Genomic DNA, 16,961 nt, shown 5'->3' with positions numbered 1-16,961 from the left:
GTCCCTGAGGAACAAAGTGTCTCCAGCCTTTCCCTCTATCTTGTGGCCCAGAGGAGACACGCCAGGCGTGGCCACCGTCCCTGGCAGGTTTCCCAAGGACCTGGTTCAAAGGCCTGAGAAGGAGCTGGGTGAAGAAGGCTCTCTGAAAATGGGTTAGGGCCTGCTGAGCTCCGAATGCAGAAGGACCTGGGAGACAAAGGACTCTCAGGAAGAAAGATAAAAGGGATGGGGGAATGGACATTTCGGGGGGGGGGGGGATGTCTTGTTTGTTTTATCACCAGCCACCGAATGTGAGCCACGCCCGTGGAGCGGGCTGGCGAGGGTCCCTGAATACATTTCTTGTGAGTGCTCTTAACACCAAATGGATCAAAAAAAAATTTTTTTTTTTTTTTTGCCCAAGATGCTGCAAAAACAGCATGTCCTTCTGCTGTTGCACAAATGACATTTAAGCAGCCGAGTGTCTCCAGGAAAGGGACAGGGCAGGAACAGGAGCACAAGAGGATTGGGGAGTAAGTGAAGGGTAGTGCAGGGGAGGGCAGGGGGCTGTGTTTAAAAATAGACAAGGAGGAAAAGGGCAGGGACTTAAGTCCCAGGGAGAAACCAGGATCAGCTGGCATGAGCTTGGTTTTTCAGGCTCTGCAGCAGATTTTAAAAAAGGACCCTCATCTGAGACCACCCTCCCCCCTGAGGGAAAATAGTGAGGGGGTGTCTCTCTGTGTATCCCGGACTCTGAGAAGACGGCCTGGCCAGGACGCATGTCTACAGACAGAGCCAGGCACACGTACGAAGGGAACGGGGCAGAGGCACGCAAACCTCAGACACGGGAAGGGAGCAGAGTGTCTCAGGAACCCCCTGTCGCACTGCCCACATTGCTGAAGACCCAGACCCACATTTTTGGTTTGGGTTTTTTTGCTTATGACTTTGAGTAGGAAATTTCTGGTTTGTTTTAGTGGCCGTAGATAAATTTATATGGAGAAACCGTCCCCAGCAAGGCAGGAGGAGAAAGGGATGACGCTACACTCATGGAGTGTGGGGGGACAGGCATCCAGAGGTATTTCTCTTCGGCAGGAGGTCACATTTTCATTGGCAGGAGCACCCCAGTTAAGGACAATTATTTTTGAGCACTACATTGTGCCAGGCATGAAGCACAACTTATTACATTAATCCTGTTGCAATGATGTGATGCAGGAGTTTTTATATCCATTTTACAGGTAGGAAAACAAAGGCTCAGAGAGGCCAAATAACTTATCAGAGTCTCGCAGCAGGTTGGGGCAAAGCTGGAATGGGTCTCCCTCACTCCCAAGTCCAGGAATTTTCTGTTGTTTCCCGGGGGCAAAAGATACAAACAAAATGAACCAATGATAAGAGCAAAGAGGGAAAGAAACCACGTTGCTCACGTGAAGGAAACTGTTTCCGTTTCCAGGAAATGCAGGGGAAGATGGTGGGAAGGAAAAAATACACCTTTGCCTTGAAGGATGACAGTGTCTTGTGAAAAAATTGAAATTTTAAAACAAACAAATTAGGAAGATGTTTTTCACATTATAAGAGTCTTATTTACTTAACAAAATGATTTGCTTAAGAGTTTCTTTAAGTAGATGGCTCCCCAAGTATATTTAAGAACCAAATAAATGTCTTTCCCTCATAAGTTATTTTTGTTGTTGTTGTTTTTTGTTTGTTTGTTTTTTAGTTTTGAGGAAGACAGAGGGGTTCCTGAGAAGACAGGGCATGAGAGTCCTCAAATGTGTCTCCCAGGAGCAGTTTTTACTTGTCGCCAGAGTTTCCAGCCTTAAGAAACCCTAATAAAATGCAAGGACGCTGCATTTGTGCCCAGGGTACACCAGTCCTGCGGTAACGGGACAGTCCAAGGGAAGTTGCCTATTCCAAAGTGTCGTCCAGAGCCGAGACGACATCAAAGTGAGTTACAGCCTAAAACACTGAAAGAAGAGACTTAGAACCCTGTCTCAAGTTCAAGTCTCTGAAACAAAAGTTCAATAAACTTTAGAGAGACTCCAGAGCGTCCGGGCCGTGGCAGATGTGAGGCATGATTATCGTGACTCCTGACGGCTGACACAGGAAGATCCTGGAGAAACCGTCCCCAACACATTGCATTTCACAAGGCCTGAGAGCTCAGGACAGGCTGCAATGAGTGTCTCTTGTGCATGTGTATCCAAGACGCACACGCCTCTCCTTGTCAAGTGTTCCCGTGGTGGCCCTGCTGAGAGCAGCCGCAGCCTAGCCCTGGAGCTGCGGAGCCGAGAGCGCAGAGGAGGAGGCCAAAGAGTCGTCCGACTGTATCAGCCAAGGCGAGGCTGCTTATTGGCTTGAAGACTGCTTTAATTAGGAACCTACGCAAAGAGGCAGACAAGTTACTACTGTACAAATTATCTTAGAGACAGAGGTGCTGCGTGTCACAGCCCAGAGACGCTCCGTCCTGGGGCGTGTTCATAGCGGCAGGCCGCAACCACCTGAGCCAAGGCCACGTTTGCAGCCCGTCACCTCCACGCACAGGCGCCAGAGAGCTGCCCTCCCTGACTAGAGGGAGGCCCCTCCCGATCCGACCCGGCAGTGTGTCTCTGCTGTCCAAATGAATATTTTCCAAATAAATTACAAATAGGGTGCATTGTCAAAAGTGTTGATTTGTGCCTGTTTGGGGCTGGGGTTCTGATGCAGAGGTAGGCGGTTTTGTGTCATTCCACAAACATGTATCGAGTCTGTGTCGTGCTCAGGACTATGTGTGAAGTGCTGCTTGATGTTCCGCAGCAGCCCCGCCTCCCACCAGCTTAGCATCTCACGAATGGCCTGGGAAGATGGCAGCTATGATGACGCCTTTCCAGTGCCTAACAGGCAGAGAAATTAAACGTGCAATCAACACCTCACAGACAACGTTTGGTTTGCAACAAAACTAGGTGACAAGGTATTCCCATGAACCCCCAAAACACAAGCCCATGGATCAAACCCCTAAGAGCTGCAAGGGGTTTGTGTTTTACTGGCACCTTGTTAGAGAAGGCGACGAGAGGGAAGCAACAGGGCGCCGATGGATCCGGGAGCAAAACACCGAAATACCCAACAGGTGTTCCCTGGAGAGCACAGATGGCCGGTGTGAGCGGCAAGACCGGCAGCGGCTCTGCTCGCTCTGACGGCAGGAGCATGCGGAGGCCCGAGTTACGGGTCCTGGAGGGAAGAGGCCGGAGCCGTGTCATTCCCAGGAACTCTCAGTGGACTTTCCAGGGCTCCGCTGCTGGGGGTGGAATCAAAACTGAGCAGGTAGAAATCGCAGAGATTAAGGAAGGGTGTGATCCAGATGTTAGTGGAGGAGGGAAACAGAAACAGGGAATCACAGAAAACAAGCTGCGTGATTTTTTAGGGACCACGTGAAATGACAGAAGATGGTACACTGCCAGGCTGGAAAATCTGTATGGACTAATGCTCCTCCTAAAATCTTAGAAGAACGACATTCCCATAAAAATTCAAGTTTTACAAAAGGACCCCCTTCTGGGGGGCCCGGGGAGCAGAACTGGGGGAAGTGAAAGAAGGGTCCTCTCTGTGGCTGTGTGTCTCGAGGTCACATCCCATACAAGGCTATTAGCCAAAATACAAAGGAGGAGGAATAGAAGAGCAACCTTCAGATAACAAGGCATGCCAGAAAGACTCAGAAATGACCAAAATTGTATCATGTCATTTCAAAATGAGCTGAAGGCCTTAAAAACTGATGTAAGATCTGAAATAACATTAAAAGATAATTCAGAAATGAAAACCGAGCTAGAAGGAACACAAAAGCTAAAACATAAAACAAACAATGCCTTAAAGGAAATGAGAGGTAAAAGGATGTAAGTTTTCAAAAATCAAAAAGAAATGAAGAAAAAGATAGAAAGGAACTCAGAGAAAAGGACAAATACTGAAGATATGCAAAGAAGATCCAATCGAGGGAGAATGGGAGTCAGTCTCTGACAAAGAAAACCAAGGCAAGGGAGCAGAAAAATATTAAAGTGTATGACTCAAGACAATTTTCCTGAAATTAAAGAAACAAAAGGAAAGTAAAAACCACTCATTGAAAAAACATACTACATACTAGAAACTGTCAATCCAGAATGACCAACAGCACCACATAATCCAGTAGAATTACTAGACTTTAACAAGAAAGAAAAATATCCTTTGGGAATCCAGGTAAAAAGAGTACATGACTTATAAGGAAAAGAAAATTAGATTGTCACATGTTTTTTGATAGTGATTTTTTTATGCTAGAAGAAACTGGACTATTGCTTATATTTCGAGGCTCAAGATACTCATATTTATGATCCTTAAGAAAAAAGTGTGAGTTAAGGGTTTTTTATCCAGCACAACTGACTTCAAGTGTGAAGGGCACAAATAAACAGTTATCGACATGCAAGGATTTAGAAAATACTGTTTCTGTGAGATGAACCCTTACTAAGGAATCCACTAGAGAATTAGCTTCAGACAACCAAAATGGCTAAACTTGCATCAGCATAAGGATAGTAAGTATTAAATATACAGCTACCTGCATAACTAAGGCAAAACAAGGATTGAAGGAACAGGTAACAGTAGGTACTGGGTATATGATCTGATAGTGCAAGTATAACACAGCCATAAAAGTTGGGAGTGGGTAAGGGAAGAGGAAGCCAAAAAATGTTCTATGGTTTTCAGTAATTAGCATTGATGGTGGTAGCATTGTTATTATTGTTATTCTGAGACTATTATAATATTTAGAGGATATTCTAATTCTGTCTTTAAGAGCCAGGATTCTCAGTTGGAAGAAAGGAGATACAAATGCAATCTAAAAGCAGTTAAGTGAAAACAATACAGTTCTGAATTGGAGTCTGAAAGATCAGTTTGAACTCACAAAGTATTTGACATCACACACGCACACTCACACACATACTACACATGTGTACACTCTGTCTACTGAAAATACTAGAAACAAAGACAAACCCAGCAGCAATATGCATCCATAGTGCCCAGATTGTGGTCTTGAAAGACCTTTTCCAATTAGAAGAAACCAGATTTTGGAGAAATGGCTGGTTCCAGGTCTAGAGCAAGAGCCAGACAACATAAGCCTGGAGTACCTTCCTATACCAAATAATGAGCAAGGTACGAAAACTCCTGAAGTCACGGCAAAAGGCCCCTGGAGAAAATGTGAAGAAGTTCCAATTGGCCAAAGATGGGAAAATATTAGTTTCAATAAACATAATAACTGCAATGGAATGAAACCCATCCGATGTGTATAAATCCATGAGTTTATAATATTATTTCAAAAGGCCTAGCTGGTTACATCTTAAGGATGACAGGAAACCAATTCATTATCCTGAAAAGTAGCTATATAAAAAGGGAGGCATTAAACATTTATTCTGCCTTTCCTAAAAGAACTGTATTTCTGAGTAATCAGATAGAAAATGGATGGAAGGTTCTTCTGAAAAAAATCATCCCAGCTAATAAATGAAAGCAAAATTACAGGGTTAGGAGGACACCATTTCGCAGCAGAGTGAAATGATGGATCCAGGCGTCGAGCAGCCCTGGCTGTTCATGTGCAAAAGGGGCAAAACCCTCATGTTAAGTGCTTCCTGGTGAAAAGCACCAAGACTTTGCCAAAGACACTGAACTTGAGCCTGGCCATGCCTCTGCGTGCAGCTGCCCGTGTGCAGGAAACACAGAAGACAGAGGAACTGCCCCACGAGCATACAAGCTTGCAGGAGACTGCAGATGAAAGACGCCGGAGTTCTCCCCCAGAAAAAGGTGTAGGGAAAAGGAAGGGATGGCAGGGAAGCTGCAGGTCTTAAAGCGGGCTTCAAAGACACACCATCTTTTTAAAACTGGGCGGGACTCAAAAACAGCAGTGAGGAACACATACTGCCTTAGTCTGTTTGGGCTGCTGTAACAAAATGCCATAGGCTGGGTGTCTCATGCACAACAGAAATCTGTTTCTCGCAGTTCTGGAGACTGGGAAGTCCAGCATCAAGGTGGATTCGGTGTCTGGCGAGGGCCTGCTTCCTGGTTCACAGACGGTGCCATCTCACTGCGTCCTCTTGTGGCAGAAGGGATGAGGGGTCTTGCTCAGGCCTCTTTTATAAGGGCGCTAATCCTATTCGTGAGTGCTGATGACCTCATGACCCAATCTCCTACCAAAGGCCCACCATGGGGGAGAGGATTTCAACATATAAATTTGGGGGGACACAAACATTTGGTCCCTAGCACACACTTAGGTGACAAATCAATAAAGAAATGCAGGTAAGTGGCTGCCGTGACAGCTGGGAAGGACGAAGGTGGGGTGCAGGGAGGGACTCTCGAGGTGACTGGCAAAGTTCGGTGGCAGCAAGCAAGGGCGTTTGCCTTTACTCCAAGTCACTGAGCTGCACATTTGCTTACTGCTACTTTTGCAAAGATGAAAACAAACTTAAAAATTCCCCCAGGGATCAGCTTTACAAGTCACCCAGAGTGCTCCAAGCTCTAGACAAAAGCCAAGGGACAGGCTGACAACTAACGAGTTAGTAGCAGTCCAGACACCCCGACTCTGTAGCCACCAACCTTTGCCATGGGGATGGCTTGATCCCAGCTCCCCAGATAAACGAAGGGGCTTCAGGTCAACAGCTTGGCCATCTGGGCTGCAGGTCCTGTCCTGGCCGTGGTACTGCAGAGCATCTGGGCTTTGCAGTGAACAAGCCCCTTTTCAAATCCCAGTTGTAACACTAGATACCAGTATTCCTGTTGCCAAGACTCCAGGACCCTCGTCCCTGTGAAACAAGGTCATGCTCTGTCATGTCCAGGTCTCCAAGGAATCTCCCAGGTTCCACTCTGAACCCTGGTCCCTTGACTGCTGGGCCTCCCTGGTGCAGGCCATCTGGCCGGCTAGACCTCTGACCACTGCCTGCTTCTGCAGCCCCTCTCCCAGACCAACCCCAGTCATCTGCCGCATACGGGCACCCATCTGGTATCTGAGGCTGGAGTCCAGCCAGCCAGGACGTTCAGATGCTCCTCTCTCCAAGAGCCACCCTGACTGCCTCTCTCCCACAGAGTGACCATCCTGCTGCAGTCCAGGCCCTTCCCTTGTCATTTATGCACCAAAGAAATTAATCCCCTAGGTAAGCCCACCCTTCCAATCTCACTGCGGTTTTGTTTTCTTGGACACAGCACACCACCCAAGCCAGCCAGCTTTTTCTGTTCCTTGCACATGACTCAGAAGTCTCCAGATCTAGAAATGCCCTCAGACAGATCATCCTTTTTAATGAGCTCATTTGCTTTGGTTAGGGAATCAAGACTCAGAGAGGTGATGGCAGGTTCGGCAGATCCCACACCCATCAGTGATAAGGCTTATACCCGAACCCAGGAGTCTCTGACTGTGACTGTCTCTATACTTCTCGCCATCCGTCCATGGCTGCTGTGTCTTTGCAAACATGCATCGGTGCTCAGCACTTCCATGCAAGCTGCCGTTAGCTCTGTGGCAGGAACGAGGCTGGGCAGGGACAGGTGGCCCTGGAGGGCCTGGGGGTATCTTGGTGTTGTCGGATTGGATGAGGGGGTACGGTACACACAACCCTGCACTGACACAGTAAAGATTTAGGGGGAGGACGATACATAAGCAGTGACCATACAGCATATTAAATGCCACAGCGAGAAGGGTACATCATGCTACTGACATATGTGTGTCAAAAGTCATAAAAGTCTGCATGCCCATGTCTGCCACCATTCCTCTTCTGGGAACTTATTCTACGGAGCTAATCGTGGATACGTGAAAAGATTCAGCTACAAGTATGCTCAGCACACCACCGTTTATGGTGGGGAACTATTGGAAGCAACCCAAATACCAAACAATACTGGATCAGTTAACTAAATTATGGTATATCCATTCAATGGAAACTATGTAGTGATGAAAATAATAGAGTAAAATTTCATCTAGTGCTATAAAAAGATATTCACAAAATATTGATCAGAAAAAAATGCCTATTATGAAACAGAATGTAGATATACTAATGTAGATATTCTATTATTTGAGGTATTTATGCCCCCATAGAGAAAAGAAGCATATATACCAAAATGTTTAAAAATAGGATTAGTAAAGATACTTTTTATTCTTTTCTTTTGGCTTATCTGTGTTTTATACGATAAACATACATCCATTGTATAGTCAAAAATTAAAACGAAATCCTATTCCACCAGAAAGCTCCTTAAAAACTCATCTGATTCTGTCATTCCTTCCCGCTGCGCGCCCTCACGCCGTGTGTTTACACTATGCTCGCTACAGTTGTGTCTTGCAATCAATGTGGATTCCACCAACTTAAAGCCCAAAGCAAATGCTGTATAATTTAACTAGCGGCTTCACAAGACCGTCCATGGGCTCACGTCTCTGCATTCTGCAAGGAGAGCTTTCCCAAGCACGGAAAATCTCCATTCAGGGTTTAAAAACAAAAAACTCCAACAATAAATTTAAATTCCAGTGCTAACCCAAAGATACATAAAGCCAAATAAAGTGCTGATCATGCTTACCATATTAGCAAACATTAAAAACAGTGATAGCAGCTGGGGCAGTAGGTTGTCATGAGGCTTACTGCAACACAGTGCACTGGCTGCCATGCACGTTCAGAAGTCATCCCATTGAAAAAGGAAAAATAATTCATTTTAGCTCTCTTTCCAGCACTGCTTCCCTTTCATAATAAGGTCACTTATACCTTTAAAGTTCTTTGCTTCATCTCTTTTTCTTTATGTTTTCTGAAATGCAAAGTTGCCTACAACATGTTAGAAGAAATGGGAAAACAGCTGTTTGTTTATGTTTGTGTTTATTATTGTCCTGTGCAGGATTCAAAAGAACTTTCCCGGTGGAACCCTGTCCTCTGCTTGGCACCTTAGCAGGGCAGGCAGGGTGCAAGCACAGGGACAGAGAGAGACAGCCCTTCCCTCCATCTGCAGCCCGGCCCGTGTTCCCTTCTTCCACTGAACACCACACGTGCCTCCGGAGAGCTGCAGGGCTAACACAGCGGTCCAGAGGCTGCCCAGAAAACCGTGTCTAGCCACAGAAAGGTCAGCTACCCGGCTCTGCAGTGGGCTGGCTGCTAACACGCAAACACAAGCCCCGGGTGCCTAATCCAGACTCCGAGGTGGGAGGAACCTCAAAGGAGCCTCCCAGGCCTCCCGGGGCCCTTCTCCCTGCACTGCACTGGGGGTCTGGTGACAGTCCATGGCGGGTCAGTGCAGCCATTTATTTTATAATATTTACGTATATTTTGGTGAGTGCGCTGAACAGAAAGCTAGCTGCTGCTGCTGAGTGGCTTTTCATTAGCAGGACTGCGAGAAGCACTCTCTACTGGAGAAAGGGGCTATCTGGGGCAGGCGGAATGTCCGCGGCGTGCCAACTACCTGAGCACTGCTGCACCCCAGAGTCTCTGTCTCTCCATGAGAGCGTGTGTGGGCGCGCAGGCCTGTGGCTACAGGAGCATGCAGGGAGAGGGACCGGGATGCTCTCTCCTCCTCTTCCCCCAGCCCCCTGGAGCTGCAGAAGCACACCCCAAAGACGGTCCGGGAAAGCCTTGTGGTGCATCCGCTGAGTGGCGCGGGATGCTCTGATATACTGCGAGGCGGGGCCGGTTATTAAAAAAGAAAAGGAAAAAAAGATAGTCGAGGCCTCTTCCTCCCCCTGGTTGTTGTTGACGCTCCGAAACACTGGCTCTGGCGCGCTTTCTGATCCCTGGAGTTTGATGCACGTTTGATTCACAGACGGCAGCGTGTCTGCACCAGATGGCCTCGAGTTAATGAACACAAACTCATCACTTTTGCTCACCAGGGAAATGTGCAGCTCGATCTGATTTGTACTCTACAACTAAAAATATTTGAGTATTTTTAGGGAGCATTTTACTGAGACAAAATGGCACTTCAGGAAAGCGTTAAAAGAACAGAGACTAACCAGCGATTGCAGCTGCAATCTTCTACACATTGATCAGCCAGCGCCGTGTGCAGATCGCTCTGTCACCGACACTAAAGTTCCACGCTGCAAGCTGCACAGAAGCGATGGCCCCGTTCCGCTCTGCTCTCCCTCCTCCCTGCTCCCACCCTGCCACCCGCGCTGCCCCAAGCAGAACTTGGGGTCCCAGCGCACAATGGAGAGCTCATCCCAGACTCTAGATTTTCTCTTTTACATATCAGCAAAAGCATGTGTGTGCCCAGGACACACACACAGTCTTTTAGATATTATTTCCATGTCTTATCTGTATGTTTTTATATATAACAATTTTAGGGTTTAGCAAAAGATCCACTGCACAGGAGCTCCGTCCTGCCCAACCACGATAGAACTTTGCTCAGCTGAGTGTTTTCCGGATCACTGGCACCAACAAACAAAACCAGCTGCCTCCCCTCGACGGATCAGGAAGTAGGAAGCTGTTGCATACAGATCGCTTTTTCCTTCTGCAAACATTTTCTGCTGTTTTGTGTAGAAATCTTAGCGACTCGGCTCATGACCATGAAAGCCGGAGCTTTATAAACCAGCTCGGTCCTCTGCAGTCTCCCTACTCAGTCAATAGCCCCACAGTCGGGCTCTTTTCTCATTAAACATGACTGCTGCATAGCCTGGGGCCAGAGAAGTTCCTCACAGCCTTGGAACCTGGGCCTCTCCTGGGAGCTTACTAGGAACAGCAACTGGGGCCCCACCCCAGACCGACTGGACCCAAATCTGCATGTTAACAAGATCCCCAGGTGGCTTACGTGTACTAGCAACTTGGAGAAGTACTGCTGTGTAGTCATCCTCCCGTGTGTGACGGTCTTTGACTGTAGACCACGAGTATTCTCAGAGGGTGCTCTGTCTACACGGGGAAGTAGTTTAATCACCCAGCAGCCTTCCCCAGAAAGTTGTCTCATAAGTACCGTGTTTCCCTGAAAATAAGACCTACCCATAAAATAAGCGCTAGCAGGATTTCTAAGCATTTGCGCAATAGAAGCCCTACCCTGAAAATAAGACCTAGTACTGGGCGTGGCTACGCAGTGCGTCTGCACAACCCATGCATTTTGTTGCGGAGCGGTAGAGAAGACGAGCAGCCCTTCTCATCTGCCCCGTGAGAGCTCTGTTGCTCCACATGAGAGATTGGGGCCAATGGTTCTAAAGCAAATAGAGTCGCAAGAAATTCAGGATGGAGTTCGGGGTTTGGAGAGTGATGATGATGTTCCAGAAGAAGATGACTTAACTATATTTGAATCAGTGTAGATTATTGTACCGTACTTAAAAACAATAACACATCCCCTGAAAATAAGTCCTAGGGTGTCTTCTTAAGGAAAAATAAATATAAGACCCTGTCATATTTTCAGGGAAACACGGCATCAGATTTTCACAGAAACCTTTCGCTTTCTACAGAGATCATCTTTGCAAATACAAGTCACCTGTAGAAGAAGAAAACATCACCGTTCGTAATGTGATGTTGTTTGGTAAAGATGAGCACAAGCGAGGGAAAGTGAACTGTTTTCCCCTTGAACGGAGCTGCCTGGAGACAGGATCCACCATGGAGGAACAGGCAAAGCATCTCGAGTTGCCTTTGGCAGGATGTCTCCTGACTCCAGACTTCTCCTGCTTAGGCAGCTAAATGAGGTTCTCTTTCCAGCCAATTCTAAAGCAGGTGCAGATAATGAACAGGAAAGAATGGTTCTTGGGTGGTGGCTTCAAAGCACACTCTTTGTCACCTGAAGGGATGGCAGGACAGGGCAGCAAGAAGACCTCTGGCTGCTCCGGACTCACCACTTATGCTTTCCCCTGCCAGGCCAAGCATGGCAAATGGCTACGACAGTCTGGAATGATCCTCAGAACTAGAAGAGGCAGGAGGCCTCGGGGGTGAGTCTGCTGAGGGCTTGGTCTGCTTGGTGCTGCCGCCGAGTGTGGCCGCCTTGGCAATGAGCCGCTGTGCCCAGGCCAGAGACAAAGGGTGGACGAGCTACACACCCACTCAGCCCGAAGGCTGGAAAATCTGACTCTGCACATTTGAGAGCCACTGTCTGGTTCCGGTCCAAACATTATGGCTACCAATAAGTGAGTTCTAATTCGATGAAACATCTATGATGATTCTGGACTTGTTTAACTCAGAATTTCACCTTAGCAAGATTCACTGGATGTCAGAATAGGAAGGACTTTATATGTGACCTTCCCATACACAGGTTTCAGATCCAAATGCCCCCAGGAGGGAGCAAGGACAGTACACGGGCTCTGGGAGAAGGACCCGAACGGCACCGTCCAACGCGGTCCGGTCACCACTGGCTGCGTGTGGCTGTGGAGGACTGGCGACATGGCCGGTCCAAACTGAGAAGTGCTGTGAGTACAAAACACAGTTTTCAAACAGGTAGTAACTGTCTGTGGGGAAGGGTGGGGACTAGAGCTAACGAGATGCCTTTTAGAAAGGCGTTAACATTCAAACTCTAAATAAAGACTGCAGACCCAGTTCCACTCCTGGGTCACTGGTTTGTGGCTAAAGATTTTACACAGAAAGGGGACGGGACCCCAAATGGCCAGGCTGGTGAAAGGAAAGTCTGAAACATGAACCAGGCTCTGACTCTGGGGAGTCCCTCCTGGCTTATTACGGGGGGCTGGCTGACCAGTCAGAGTGTCCACGGCAGCTGGAAAGGAAGCTGTGACCTTCGTGAGGCGCCTTCACCTCTCTAGACTGTGTGTCTGGAACGTGAGGGGGTCGCAGGAGAAGGCACCCGGGTCCCTGGGACTCTAACATTCTAGTGGCCACGAGCCTCACACAGAGAACTTGGGGTGAGCTGTCACAGGCACTACCGACAGCAAGGACCTGGGGGCCAAACAGGCCGCCAGGGGGAGACGCAGATCTCTATGAACTAAACTGTCAGCGTCCCGTTTTATTCATTACATAAATATTTCCTGCTTTCTGATCAGGGGCAGGCCCTAGGCATTGGGTGGAGGGAGTTTACAAACTCAGCCCGGGTCTCCTCACCTTTGCAGGTTAGCAGGGGCGGCGCACCGAGGGGAGAGAGACCCGTGCTCAAGTGCGTTATGAGGTCACAGACGCCCGTGAGCAAAGGCGCGGGACTCCGCGCGGGAGCAGAGGGGAAAGCGATACCGGAGAGAGTTGGGGTGGCCTCCTAGAAGACTCAGGGCTTTCATTCAATCTGGAAGAATGAACAAAAAAGGAGAAGACATTTTAGGCAAAGGGAACAGTAGGTACAACAGGCCTGGGATGATGGAACCAGAGGACGGGGAGGAGCGCAGCAGAGCAGAAAGCCGGTTCACCGCACAAGAGGCACACACTGTTATTAAAACCATCTGAAACGGCTGCTTCGCCGCTCCTGACAGCAAAGGTGAATCATGGCAGGAAAAATGTCTATGCTCTCAAAGGCGATTTCTAAATATAAACTTCAGCAATTTAAACAATAAATGTATTCTGTTTTATTAGTAATTGTCTTAATTTATGATTATCATGTACAATTTGCATTATCTAATCATGGTTTAGAACGAAGAGATGTATTGCAGATGATTATTCAGATGTTGCAGGCGCTCTTTTGATTCCATTTCCTTAGGCTGGTGGTGCTCTGCACGGTGCTGGCATTCTCTGGATGTTTCATCCTCATCAGGTACGGAAATCCAGGAACCAAACTACCAAGCCGGGAGGCTTTTTCAGATGGCGTGAGTGGCGGGTGGGCATTTGCTTGTTTTCCACCACGCTGTTCTCCGAGATCGACCTGCACACCCATGTGCCTAGTCCTCAGCAAGCCTTCTTTCCCACGATACCTCGCGAATCCCAGCTACGCGTTGGTCCCCAACTCTGCCAACCTATCCCTCTTTCCAGTATGACATGTGACTGCAGAGTTTTAATGAGTGAGGAAATAAATATTTTAGATGCCCTGGTAGTGTGAACTGAACTTCTACTAAAGAGAAGCCAATTATCCCCAGATATAAGTTGGGAAGTAGGCATTTGGCCATGCTACTGGTACAGGCCTCAAAAAAAAAAAAAAAAGAAAAGAAATCTCCTGGGAAGAGGACGCACATATTCAGACAAAGCAATTTGCTAGAACTACAAAAGGAAGGGCTACATAAACACGGACGGTTCTGACACATAATTATTCTGCTGCTCTGTCCCTATAGCTCCTGATTTATAAGCAAACTCTCACCTGCAGGTTTGCATTCATCAATGCCAAATCTATCTAAGGACAGACTCATCTTCTGTGTGGCTAGTCTAGATGCACAGCCCGGCTGCATCCTTCCTTCATTCACCACATGTGCGTCACGTGCCGGCTCTGTAAAGGGCAGAGACCAGCTATGGGCTGGGGATACAGTGACAGACAAGGCAGAGTCCCTGCCCTCAAGGAGTTTTTGGAGCAAAAGGGGAAACAAATCAATAACAATTAAAAGCAAGGAGGATAAGTGTGATGATTAGAGTGCAGGAGCTATGAAGACACGCTCTCGAGCCAGCTCCAGGGCCACAGTTGAGACTGAGTGGATAAGTAATGTACATACTAGCTATTAAGTCACAATTATTTTCCTCTCTGAGATTTGAAAGCTTGTTAATGGCCAAGATGATCACTTGCAAAAGGAACTTGGTAAAAAGTAGTTATAACCACCAGATCTCTCATTTTTATACCCAATTTTCATTATGGAGGTGGCAATATAATGAAGTAACCAGCTGAATAAATAGTATGTTTGTGAATTAAAAAAAAAACAACAAAACACTGGAGGTGGCTTAAGCTGGAATTATGGAGTCTGGAGAGGGGTTTGTGACGACAGGTAACAAGGGACAGCAGACTAGCACCTGCAGTTTGGGGAATGGTGAGAGACTGAACATACAAATGGACAATGCCTGGCTCTCACCTGCCACGGCCTGCAGCAGTCTGCCCAGGAAACCGCCTGCTATCCCGTACCCAGTCCAGGAAGCCTGTGGCCATTGGCCCAAATGGCCAGCACTTATTCATACGCTTCCTGGTGCCCACACAGGGAGGGGCAGTCCCCTCCCACATTAACCTTGGGCTGGGTCACGGGACTTGAGTCAACCAGGGGACATCAGCAAAGGATGCAGAAGCTTGATAGGCACCTGCCATCAGGGCCCAGCATCCTGCCACCACCACAGGAGCTGGCCAACCTGGGCTAACCTCCTCCAGAAGGAAAGATCACGTGGGGAGAGAGATCCAGACAGCCTGGGCATCCCAACTGAGCCCAGTCTCCAGGTGGCCTGTCGACCAAATGCTGTCACGTGAACGTGCCCAGGCAAAACCAGCAGGACAATCCGGCCCACCTGCAGAATGGTGAGACACGATCATTTTTGGTTTAAAACACTATGGTGAGGGCAGTTTGTTATGCCCCGAGAGACAACTATACACTCAGGAAAAATACATGTGTCCACAGTAGTGATTCACAGGCCCAAGAGTCGACCTGAGGTCTTGTCCACCACCTTACAGAATAACAGAGAATGTGTTGGTGAACCGAGCTATCCCTGGCACTCGAACCTGAGATCAAGGTCCAGGTTCACTCAAAATCACAGTAGGTAGCTCATCCAACTGCTTAACGATGCTCATGTCATGCAACATGCTCCCACCCCCAGAGACCCTCCCTGGGATACGGCCGGCTCTGTGTGCATAAAGGTGAGGCAGCCGCCACCATTCTGCAGCCTCACGTTAGAGGGGGATGGCTGCTGACAGATCACTGCACAGAGGGGAAGGATGACCAGAGAGGCGAAGGCACCTGCCTGCATCACACAGCTGTTAGTGCAAGGGACAGTATGAGAACCTGGTCACCCCAAAGCTAGTGTCTTTCAGGTGATACATGCTGCCTCCTGGGCATGAGGATGAAGCTCCGAACCTGCAGCTTGGAGATAATGATCACATGTCAGTTCTAGGCCAGATGCTGCTATTTGGGACTATAGAGTGTTCTATCTTCAAAGTGATCTTTGAGTAAACAAAGCCACAAGCAGTATCTCCCAGAGAGACACTCAGCAAGACTGAGTATGAATCCATCCATCCATCCATTCATTATGGATAGCCACATATGTCTTAATAGGATCTGAGACAGCAAAGCCCATAGATATTAAAAAAGAAACAACCTACAGTTATTTATAGGATATTATTTAAAAATCTCTGTCTTTTGTTGTTATTTGTTTCTTTGCTTGGTTGCGAAGGCTTCAGATTCATGTATACTGTTTTAACAATGTTAAAAATTTTGCAGCAGAAATCTACTGACTCACATGTGAGGGTCACTAGGGACTCCCCCCACCCACACACACACAATAAGCGAGTGTTACATTTACATTTGTCAAATAAAGGGAACTGGGTCACCTACCATCACTAAGCTCTCCCTTGAACTGATTAGTAGACGATCCGAAAGTGGTTTGGGAATGCAATTTGCAAATGGATGGCGCTACAGATGCATACATTCCACTTTGGGAGGGGGGGTGGAGAGAAAAAGACAAACATATGCTAGAAACAAATTTTAATCGTCATAAATCATGCTGCAGTTTATTCGACTGTAATAATGCTATTCGTTGGCTCATTATGAGGTTTCATACCACCTTGAAAACACAGATCACTCCTGCATGACATACAGCATGGATTGTTAGGTCTGACATGTAAGCTAATTATATCCGATCTCAGCTCTGCCTCCAGCCTGTTGGGGAGCAGACAGAGACGGTGTTCTCCCCATGAAGCCCGGAACCCCCTCACTCTGTGGTGCTGCTGAGCCAGCCCGAAGGTCGTTGGAGGATGAACAATTGAGACCAGGAGATGGGGAAAAGTTGGTATTCATAGTAATTTCTGGGAGTAGTTACCGATACAATATTGCAAATGTACTCCTCTAAGAGTTCATTGTGAAGTTAATAGAGGAGTGTGTGTGTGTTATGTGTGTGTAGAGTGCTTATGCAAGGTGCTTTCCATACATTATCTCATTGAATTTCCCAGCAAGCCTATGAAGCAGATATGTTTTTTATTATCCACATTTTATATACAAGAAAGTTGAGGCCAGAGAAGTTAAGAAACTTGCCTGA

General features: G+C 47.4%; 1 protein-coding gene across 7 annotated transcripts in view; it reads right to left on the bottom strand.

Moving 5' to 3' along the window:
- Positions 1-16,961, bottom strand: part of MSRA (methionine sulfoxide reductase A) — a 321,997-nt gene that overhangs the window by 50,799 nt on the left and 254,237 nt on the right. The window contains exon 7 of one of the 7 annotated variants that reach the window (XR_001156784.3): positions 12,930-13,104. The exons of the other annotated variants lie outside the window; for them this stretch is intronic. The gene's annotated coding sequence lies outside the window, so the exon portion shown is untranslated. The remainder of the gene's footprint in view (positions 1-12,929; positions 13,105-16,961) is intronic. 7 annotated transcript variants of the gene reach the window in all.

Source organism: Microcebus murinus, chromosome 24, assembly GCF_040939455.1.
Source record: "Microcebus murinus isolate Inina chromosome 24, M.murinus_Inina_mat1.0, whole genome shotgun sequence".
In the NCBI taxonomy this organism is placed as follows: Eukaryota; Metazoa; Chordata; class Mammalia; order Primates; family Cheirogaleidae; genus Microcebus; species Microcebus murinus.
This window is presented reverse-complemented; position numbering and strand designations above follow the sequence as displayed.